Below are 12,006 nucleotides of genomic sequence, written 5' to 3' on the forward strand. Positions count from 1 at the left end.
CCCTAAGCGGCTGATTTTCAGTTGACTCAGGAAATAATCAGCCATCCATTGTCAAAAAGAAATCATTTAATGAGGTTTTTTTTAATGCATTTATTTAATCTATATCATAGTCAATCATAAGTGGTACAGATACAGTTTAATAAAAGTTAATAATAAATTAAATATTTGATTTAGGAAATACACCAATAAAACGTAGTGTTTTTTTTTTTGTTTTTTTGTCACTGTCTCTCTTCAAGAGCTTTAACTCTGCTTGGTGTAGGATAACCATTGAAGTGCAAATTAACCTTTGGATTTTTTTTTTCTCTCCCAGCAGTGAAAGAAATCGCCTTTACAGAGTTAGTTAAAAAAAAAAAAGCACTGAATAAGGTCTCACATAAGGAATAGTGATTGGTACATATATGTAATATCTATATGCGTATGCTTACATCAATGTATGTTATTAGATTAAATTTAGAATTGCATTTTCATCTGTGTATTTTCACATATCATTCTCCTGATTGCCACATACTAGTGATAACGTGCTGAGACATTTGTTGTTATTAATAGTTAAAAGATAAAAAGTAATATTTAAGGGAATAATTGTAAAAGGCACGCACACAGTCTCGCCTAGAAAACAAGGGAGATTTGGGTGGTGTTCAGTGAATGATTACTGTTAAAAAATCATTCACATTGATAAACGTGTAGTGTGTTACTGTGGACGTACTTGGTCTGTGTACACGTGTCCTTACAAGGGCAGGGCGTACGCAACAAGGGTCGACGCACGGAGCGTATATTACGCAACGGAGCGTACGGATACACCCACATAATACAAACCGCACGATAGTATTGTTTAGTAGGCGATAAGGAAATAACGCGATAATAACACAGATCTATCTCAAATCCAAAAGTTTAAAGTTAAAAGAAAAAAAAACCTTCTCTATTGCAATTCTTCTGGGTTAGGCTAATACCGAATGAAAGGAATTCTGTACAGAAATAAGAGTGTTCGAATGTAAGAGTGTGTATATATAAGATTTCTCTTTTATTACGGAAGTGGGAACCATAGGCCAGTAGAAAGAGGTACACCAGCGAGAGTGATATCGTGGGGTGGCTTGGGAGGCGTCCCTTGTTAGTCTCGACATATTAATGAGCAGTAGAGTCTGCTGTACATAACAGACCAGGAGGTCACAGACCAGGAGGTCACAGAACAAGAGGTTCAGGTACAGCAGACTAGAAGTAGAGAGCACAACCGAAGAGGGTTGGTGCAAGACCCATATAGGCCAAAGAAGCTCATCGCTGAAGGAATTTGCAGCAGAAATGTTCAATTCCACTGATCGTTCGGCACATAAGATTAGTTGCTTGTGTACAGATACGATTGTACCGCATGTGATTGTGTGCATTAGCATGTCTTGAATTCAGAAGAACGCTACTTGCACATTGTTAACGTGATTTGTGTAATTTTTTTTATTTTAAGGGAAGTAGCTGATCACTCAGGGACATTCCAACAACCGATACTTGCTGGGGACTGGAAGGTCCAACACGCCCCAGTAAATAAAGGTTCATAGGGGCCCTAGGTTGGGTACAGCAGCTCTGAGTCAGTGATTGCAGTACTGGCCAACGTGGACGGGAGTTAAGTGGGCGGACTTCGGAGCAAAACCCCCACCGCAGCCTTACCCCGAGCATCTTGGTTTCTGTAAGGGTTGCTGAAGACCCTGATTTGAAGTCAGAGGTAGTGAAAGCAGCACCTGCAGAGATGGGGGCCAGTTGTTCAGGTAAGGGGCGATCAACCGAGGTTCAGGTTGATTTGAAACCGATCAACCAGGTCGGCAAGGTCATGTGTGAGAAATCAGACCAGGATGGTCATCACACAGAAATGTTATGCAATGAATGGGAAGGGATGACTGTGCATGACGGGGAGAAGTTTTCCCGGGTAGGTACTTTTAACCCAGAAGTGTTACAAAATTTAAAGAGAAGAGTTTGCCTGATTAAATCTTCAAAAAGGCGTATTAGACATTATGATTATTTAACATTGTGGCAACAGGAAAGTGAAATGCAAAGAAATTTAACTTGCATATCTGACTCTCATCTTGGGAAGAGAGACATGGCAATGGAGAGGATTATGGCTGCAGAGAATGGCGCGATGGTGTACGATAAAAAAATGCACTTAGTAACTGTATTAAGAATGAAAGTAACAAATGTAATAATGTTTATATAAATGAAAGTGTCAAAATTACAAATGTTAACCTGTGCAAGTCGCACCCCATGTTAAACTCCCCTCAGGATTACCAGCGAGAAGGTGAAACCAACACGATGTCAACACTCTACCCAGCAGTCATCATACGAGACACCCAGAGGGACACGGCCAAGTTGGTAAAGGCAATAGCAGAACCCCCTAACGGAGGGTCAGGTGAGGTCGTGTCAACAGGTAAGTACGGTATTGTATGTTACTCACAGACAAATGCATCTTACACCAAAGAGTTAACACAAAATAGCATAATGGAACAAAATCCTGTCAGGGTGAACACAATATATTAAAACAAATGTACACTACAGGAAAGTAGCAGTTTATGTGTTAATAAATGGTTTAAAGGAAGTATTAAGAACGAGTATACAAGCCTCTCTACCTAACTGGAGAAATAACTCAGTAACTGCATTAAGGAACTCCGCTGTTGGGCATGAGCAAAACATCATCAAGCACAGGGAAACAAAGAAGCCCCAGATCCCTGTGGGTAAGTCAAAGGTGAAAAGGTGTTATAATTGCCAGAAGGAAGGTCATTTTGCAAGAGATTGTAGATCAAGAAGTAGACCAAATTCATATAAACCCCCTAGACAAAGATATGAGCAAAGTTATGACACACCAAATTGTAATCAGGGATCACATAGGAAGGAGTTTGGGCCGCACCTGTAACATGCAATCAGGAAAGGTAATCAAATCAAGGTGATCATTAGGACTGATAGTAAGCCTGAGGTTACAGTTAATGAAATGGGAGGTCAGTTCCTTGCAGGCACAAGGACGGCCGGGTAGACGTTGTAATTTATCTGTAAATGTTCTTTTCCCCATATCTGACGTTCATCGGCAGGACCCAAATATCACATAGCTATTTGGTCCTTGCAGAAGTCTACCAAACCCCAGTATGACCTACCAGCATCGATGTATCCTGGCCAGATACAAAGGGTAGGTATGGAAATACTGGTGGGAGAGACTATGCAAGGATACCATTGGATATGTAGATGTGACAGCCTGATGGTGAACGGAAGATCTGACAATGTTTTTTTTCTCTCCTGAAAAATGTTTGAAAAATGTTTTTTTTTCTGTTGTTTATTGTTGATTTATGTGATGCATATATATATGAACGGTTCTCTCTCTCTCTCGTTGTTTTTTTTTTCTCTCTCTCTCTTCTTTCTCATGTTCTCATAACGTTACAGATGGTATGTCACACATTAGTTGGACAAATGGTAATGCAAGATTTATTCTCCTTACAGAAAGAGCGCTGAGCTAGAAGAAATATTGTATCACCAGAATGTTTAGAAGACTGAGAGACAGCACCTTTGAGATGACAGCAGAACAAGAAGAACAACAAGACTAGAGAACTAATTATCGTAACAAGTTTCTCTCCCCCTCAAACTGTTTTCCTGTACCCCCATTACAAATTTCTCCTTTCTCCTCCTGTAAGATGGACTCGCCTCAAGAGACTGTGATCCGTGTTTTCATGTTGACCCTGATGTTGACCAGAGCAGTCTGTTTCGGTGAGAGTACCAGTGAGGTCGAGAAAGGATCCAGAAAGGTTCTGATGACAGAGATGGAGGCGTAGATTTCCAAGAACAACATAATCACCAAGCAAAGGCGAGTATCAGAAAACGATCTGGTAGCATTGACCATAGAAGGAATTGTGAAGGATTGTTAGCTGAAGAAAATTGTGATAACTTAGTTGAGGATGGGTGCATCAAGAAATGTCAGTCCAGTTTTAACATTAACATGGACCGACATCCATTGGGTGACTATCACTCATTAGTGGGTAAGGTGTTAAACCAAACAGACTGTTGGGTATGCTCTCAAGTACCTCAAGGTCACAGCAAGCCAGGACTAGTACCATTTCCTTTAACGATAGGGGAGGTACGTGAGTTAAGTGGTGGGAGACCGGTGGACAAGAGGTTTAATATCTCTAGTCCTCCTAGTTTGAAGCTCCACCAATACCATGTGGATAGGTCCTTAGTGTGTTTTAACATTTCCAATCCCCGAAAGCCGGGAAATTGGGAAGTGTCATGGAATAACAAAACCATGACCTTTTCATATAGAGCCGATAGAATGCCTACAGATACAGAGCTCATACGCCACATAGCCGATAGTGGAAAATATTTCCGATATAGGTATACCCTAGGAAGTAGGACCATGAGAGTTGGAGAAGTATCACCAGGATACTGTGCACATATCATACAACCGGATACGTGTACTAGACAGATGGGAGAATTAGGGTTAGGAGAGTCCACATGGAAAATGTGTAACATGGTAATGACATATTCAGTCCCATATGTTCTCCCCGATGATGCATATTTCATATGCGGGAGAAAGGCGTATGAGCGGCTTGCCCCAAACTCAGAGGGATTATGTTATATTGAAAAAGTACCGCCTGAAGTAATGACTGTATCGCATAACAAAATTGATTTGATTTACGACCCAACCATTGAAACCACGCTGTCATAAAAGGTGATTCCACGACCTGTTTTTTTCACCCGTTTCTCCTTTGTTTTCCTCCAAGGTACAAAGACATCCGCTTGGAAGAAGAATTTGACAACCTTTTACACAGACAACTGATGGACTATGCCATAGACCCCCCATATCCCTAGTAACTTTAACTTTACGCTAGCCCAACACTTTTTGTAAGTCTATGGACATTGAGAAAGCTTTTTGCTTGCATTTTGGCAAAAGCCCAAAGAGACTACAGTCAACATGTACATCAAGACAAGACACCAGACAAGACTTCAATCAACAAATGTTTATTAAACTCACATAGTTTATGACTGCATTTACCATAATTGCTCCTTATCTTCATTTCTACAACCTTCAGGTAATGACACACATAGTCGATAGGGAATATAGGCACAGATATCAGCACTCACATATCCCCCCATTCATGTATCATCAACTAAAATGTGCTCCCCCATTTTGTTGCAACCAAAAGCCGAAAAGAGCTCGGTAAAGTTTGACAGCCCATCCACAGGCCCGTAATACGGGATAAGAAGGAATTCAAATGTATACTTCGCAATACCTCGAAGCTTGATTTAAAACACGTACGGCACGATGATACATGACCCCCCAAACATGGATTCATACACACATGCTTCTGCTATCTCACTAGGTCATACCCTTTTCCTACCTTCTTCTCTTCTCCCTTACCCAATCATAGAAATGTATTTACATATGACATATATTTTTCTCTTTTTGAACAGTTTTAGGAAGTGGCAGTTATTGGTGACTGCCAAAGGGTGGACTGTCAAAGTCAGAAAAATATCACGCTGCACATTGCCATTTATGCACCTCATGCGTGTGCCCGCTGCACGTGCACAGGCCCTCCCGTGTGTGCGCATATTCGCAGTCGCATGCACGCTCAGGCGCACGGTATGCGCATTTACGGTAGAGTTTGTGTGCGTCTAGCATGCGACACGATCGCTACATATTTAATCAAAATAATGTATTTTATAAGTTAATATTCCCCTGAGTTCAGCAAAGTATGGTATATTTAAAATGGCTCTTTGACCTTAGAGATTCCCCAAACAATAGCTTTCATGTTGCGAGGGCTTCACATGTTCTTATGCATAGTTAAGCACAGGAATAGTAATTGAAGATTAATTGTATTCCGAATAAATTACACCTAAGACCAGTCAGTTTCTTTCTCGCAGACGGAATACAATAGCCTTTAATTACACTAAGCTTTGAGACTCAATGAAGAGGGCTGGCACTTTGTTTACGAATGGGGCTGGTTTTGTCTCCAGAAGAATGATTGCTGAGATGTCATTGTCTCAACTGAAAGTGGATAGTGAGACAGTATTCGCCAAACAATAGCTTCCCACAAGACAGGAATTTGTTAGTCATCACCCAACGTTTTGCATAACCAAGATCACATGACCAGCTCAGCTCACTGATACAGCTAGCCCACATGCTGTGAAAGACACACCCACAGGTTGCATGCATACCTGAGAACTTGATATCAGAGCTCACTCTCCCAAAACCACAGAGGCAGATGTACAGTAGCTGCACACAGCTACCTAGCACCCAGAAGCATGGCTTGCTCATCACCAGGACTGATCTTACGAAGGCTAAGTATTGTATACACATGGCTTAATGGCATAGAATAGTTTAAATATGTGTTTGTGGTAAAGTAGTTGTGAAATGATTGGCATAGAATAGTTAGTTTGGAGATACAAATGGCTTAAGGTTAATGATGCTTGTGCAGTTATGTGATTGTTGTATGGTTGTGATGATACTCTATGAAATCTGTAATGAATTGGAACAGTAGACAATCTGTAGCATAGCATCTCTGGTATACATTTATGGATGGTGATTTATAACAGATTATAGTAGTTTTACATGATGCATCTTGCTGAAGGTTAGAAGTCAAAACATACTTCCTTTTGTTACTGTAGTCATGTGCTTGTAGCAATAGCAGGCTGATACTGTGTTGGCTTGAAATTGTGAAAGGTGATTTAGATGGTTTGGAATTGTAAAATCAGCACATATGCATTATATTGAAGCTTAGACATTTTGGAATATAGTGGAGTCTTATGTCTTCTGCTATGTGATTATGGTGTAGCAAAGAATGCCATGTGTTCGGACTTGCAAATCTAAAATGGCTGCTGGCATTCCCTTTTGAACCATATGTTACAGACTTTGGAATCATGGGAGTTTTTCCCAAAATGGAGTCTAGCTTCTGTCCCATGCGGTATTGTAGGGACCATTGTGTTGTTGCTGTGTGTTGTGTATATAGGGACAGCCAGCCTGGGTGAGCTCAAGTTTCTCAACACAAAGGTTCTCAGCATTGACTAACTGCGCAGCGATCATTCCCACATGTGTATATTCTCTGCAACCATATTTATCTCCTATTTTGTTGTAAGCCATTCTCTCTCTCCTTCCCCCTTAAATGTAATTGTGTCTTTGTTGTATTTTAACGTGTAGTAACTCGGTTAGGTATTTTATGTTATTTTGGTAGTGTATAACTTGTATTGTGTATTCTTTTGCAATTGAACGTTCATTCTCTCCCTTAAAGGTGTTAGAACCTTAGACTGGTATTTGAGTGTTTATTATATTGCTAAAGGGTTCTCTGAGCATCACAGCCGCTCATACAGCTTTTAAGCTGACAAGGTTACACTGCATTACATCTACACATTATCACTGCAAAGGTTTACAGTATAAGTACATTCCTTAAGGTATAGTTATTAAAGTTTAATTCTGTAAGTGTCTGCGACGCCTGTGTTCACACCCTGTGCACAGCGTCTGCTACGCTAAGGGCGTACCCTTGCGGTACTTTGTGCGCCAATTGCGTACTGTGTCTCTTAACCTTTTAGAGTGTTTAATATAGGATATATTAGGCTTTGTCAGTGACCTATACCTACCTCTCTCTAATATAAGGATACTTTTATTTGCTATTTTATTTGGTGCTTTTAGTTCAGTTGTGTTTTATATTGTCCCATAGTTTTATGTATCTCTTTTATGTTTGAATTTTATGTTAATAAATAGACTTTTATTACTTTTAAACATACTGGCAATTTTATATCTCTTATGGACACCGAGGTCGCTACTTACCCTCATCCCCTCCTTTTTTCTACATTGTCTTTAGGGTTTTACCACCCCTATATTCTTTGAGGGTAACAGCCCCGTTAGTAGCATATGGGAGTGTCATTGTGTCTAGCCTTTTAAACAACATATCTGTCTATCACACATGTGGCGCAATATTAATCCTTACGTCTATATATATATATATATATTAATTTATTTATATACACCCTGTTGCAAAGCGTATTACTGAGGCCATAACAACTATGCTGGTGTTAGGCGTGCGTCCGGTATCCGCCATTAGTGCATCCTGTCTGCAAATGCAGTGCCACTCCTAGATGGGCCAGGTGTTTGTGCTGCACACTTGTGTTACTTAGCTTAGTCATACAGCTACCTTGGTGCAACCTTTTGGCCTAAAAACAATATTGTTAGGTGTGAGGTGTTTAGAATAGACTGGAAATGAGTGGAAATGAAAGTTATTGATGTTAATAATACCATAGGATCAAAATTCCCCCCAAATTCTGTGATTTTAGCTGTTTTTATCTTTTTAATAAAATCATCCACATCCAAAACCAAAACACGAAAGGGTGGTTTTGGCAAAACAAATCCTGAACCAAAACATGAGCATGGAACCAGAACCAAAGCACAAAACATGAAAATTGCCCACCGCACATCTTTAGTAAAATGTAGTTTCATGCAGCAATGTTGGCTTTAAAAAAGACTGAGGAAAAATGCCCAAAATTGTTGTTTCGTAATAGTACCATTTAGAAAATAATACCCATTAGTTTGTTCAATCTGCATCATTTTGAACAATAATTTAATATTTCATTTAATTGATGTTTATCAACCAATAGCATTAAAATGTGGAGTGGGGTATGTTGGACCCTGCAAATACAACATCATTATGACAATAATTGTGCTCATCATTTGAACCTATCGCAGACAAATGAATGAGGCTCTGGAAATTCCATTAATAAATAGCCCTGTAGGCGAATATTCTGTGCATTACTGCGTTTCTAGTTAAATAAAACATCACTGCCATCTAGTGTTTTCAAAGCTAATGCTGCAAATGTAATATTTATATGCCAGCTACTCAACTCTCTGCAAGACATTTTTCTTTTTCTGAGATTTTGAAAAATACTACAACAATTATATACAGAAGATTATTATATTTTCTGATCAATTGCCTGATATACTGTATTATTCTTAACAGGGGTAAAAGTGATGAAGAAGAGGATGGCTAAATGAATCTGGTGCTAGCATAGTATTACCATGGTATAAGTAAGATAACATCTTGAAAATGGGGTGCCGTTTTAGGCATTGGCATTGACATAGAGAAGGCAACCTCATTATCAAAATGAGTGTTCAATTAAAAAGAAAAGTTTGAAAAACTGGTTTTGTTTAACATTGGAAAAAGGTATTTAAAAAGTGAAACTTATTCATGTACTAAATATTAGAGATGAGCGGGTTCGGTTCTCAGAGAACCGAACCCTACCGAACTTCACTACCCGAGCCAGGATCCGAGTCCGGCTTGGGTTTTCCCGCCTGACTCTGAAACCAGAACGAGGCAAAACATCATCATCATCCCACTGTCAGATTCTTGCGGGGTTTCGATTCCATATAAGGAGCCACTGGTCACCGCCATTTTCACTCCAGTCCTGGAGAGTGTAGTGAGAGGACGTGTCTCCGTCCTCAGTGTCTGTGTGGGTGGGAAAGTGAGGTGGCGATTATAGTGCTGTCTTGTGCTGCTCAGTCCAGTGTAGTGTCTTAGCTGCATTAGTCAGTCCAGTGACCAGTCACAGTGGTGGTGTCCTCTGTTGCCATATGTCCAGTGCTTCTGTATAAGTCCCTTACAGTGTTGCTGTGTTGTCCTGCATCTGACCAGTGGTAGTGTCCTGTACATCAGTCAGTCCAGTGACCAGTCACAGTGGTGGTGTCCTCTGCTGCCATATGTCCAGTGCTGCTGGATAATAAGTCCCTTAAAGTGTTGCTGTGTTGTCCTGCATCAGACCAGTGGTAGTGTCCTGTACATCAGTCAGTCCAGTGACCAGTCACAATGGTAGTGTCCTCTGCTGCCATATGTCCAGTTCTGCTGTATAATAAGTCCCTTACAGTGTCACTGTGTTGTCTTGCATCAGACCAGTGGTAGTGTCCTGTGCATCAGTCAGTCCAGTGACCAGTCACAGTGGTGGTGTCCTCTGCTGCCATATGTCCAGTGCTGCTGTATAATAAGGCCCTTACAGTGTTGCTGTGTTGTCCTGCATCAGACCAGTGGTAGTGTCCTGTGCTATATATTATTTAATCCAAATAAAGGGGTTATTAACATTTAATCAAAATATAATTTTAACAGGGTTTGCCCTGTGTGGTATAGGGGTATGCTCTCCTGTGCCACATATTGTGTTATATAACTCCAGAAAAATAATGGAGAACAAAGATTTGAAGGATAAAATAGGGAAAGATCAAGAACCACTTCCTCCTAGTGCTGAAGCTGCTGCCACTAGTCATGACATGGATGATGAAATGCCATCAATGTCGTCTGCCAAGGCCGATGCCCAATGTGATAGTAGAGGGCATGTAAAATCCAAAAAGCCAAAGTTCAGTAAAAATGGTCTGAGGAGAAACGTAAACTTGCCAATATACCAGTGGAGTGGCAAGGAATGGCTAAGGCCCTGGCCTATGTTCATGACTAGTGGTTCAGCTTCACATGACGATGGAAGCCCTCATCCTCCCACTAGAAAAATGATAAGAGTTAAGCTGGCAAAAGCACAGCAAAGAACTGTGCGTTCTAAAATGGTATAAAAAATCCCCAAGGAGAGTCCAAGTGTGTCCGCGATTGCGATGCCTGACCTTCCCAACACTAGACAGGAAGAGGTGGCTCCTTCAACCATTTGCAGGCCCTCTGCAAGTGCTTAAAGGAGCACCCACAGTCCAGTTTCTGATATTCAAATTGAAGATGTCACTGTTGAAGTACACCAGGATGAGGATATGGGTGTTGCTGGCACTGAGGAGGAAGTTGACGATGAGGATTCTGATGGTGATGTGGGTTGTTTAAATCGGGCTCCAGGGGAGACAGTTGTTGTCCGGCAACATACCAAAAAATCCACCTCTTTGGTGTGAAATTATTACTCCACAAATCCGGACAACGGGTGTCAAGCTGTGTTTTGCCTCTGTCAATCCGTAATAAGTAGGGGTAAGGACATTAACCACCTAGGAACATCCTCCCTTATACGTCACCTGCTGCGCATTCATCAGAAGTCAGTGTCAAGTAGTAATACTTTGGGTAAGAGCGTAAGCAGTCCACTGACACTAAATCCCTTCTTCCTCTTGTACCCAAGCTCCTGCAAGCCACACCACCAACTCCCTCAACATCAACTTCCTCCTCAGTCAGGAACATCAGTAGTCCTGCAGGCCATGTCACTGGCAAGACTGAGGAGTCCTCTCCTAACTGGGATTCCTCCGGAGGATCCTTGAGTGGTATGCCTACTGCTGCTGTTGCTGCCGCTGCTGTTGTTGCTGCTGGGAGTCAATCGTCATCCCAGAGGGTAAGTCGGAAGACCACTTGTACTACTTCCAGTAAGCAATTGACTGTCCAACAGTCCTTTGTGAGGAAAATGAAATATGACAGCAGTCATCCTGTTGCAAAGTGGATAACTGAGGCCTTGACAGCTATGTTGGTGTTAGACATACATCCGTTATCCGCCATTAGTTCAGTGGGACTTAGAGAATTGTTTGAGGTAGTGTGTCCCCGGTACCAAATCCCATCTAGGTTCAACTTTACTAGACAGGCGATACTGAGAATGTACAGAGACGTCAGAAAAAGTGTCCTCAGTGTCCTAAAAAATGCAGTTGTACCCGCTGTCCACTTAACCACGGACATGTGGACAAGTGGAACACAGCAGACTAAGGACTATATGACTGTGACAGTCCACTGGGTAGATGTATTGCCTCTCATAGCAACAACAGCAGTGGCACCAGTAGCAGCAGCTCACAAATGCCAAATAAGCAAGCGATGCTATGTATCACCGCTTTCCGTAAGAGGCACACTGCTGACAACCTCTTACGGAAACTGAGGGACATCATCGCACAATGACTTACCCCAATTTGACTCTCCAGGGGATTTGTGATATCGGACATCACCACCAATATTGTGCGTGCATTACATCTGGGCAAATTCCAGCACCTCCCATATTTTGCACATACAATTAATTTGGAGGTGCAGAATTTTTAAAAAAATGACAGGGGCGTGCAGGAGATGCTGTCGG

Source organism: Pseudophryne corroboree, chromosome 2 (genome assembly GCF_028390025.1).
Source record: "Pseudophryne corroboree isolate aPseCor3 chromosome 2, aPseCor3.hap2, whole genome shotgun sequence".
NCBI lineage: Eukaryota > Metazoa > Chordata > Amphibia > Anura > Myobatrachidae > Pseudophryne > Pseudophryne corroboree.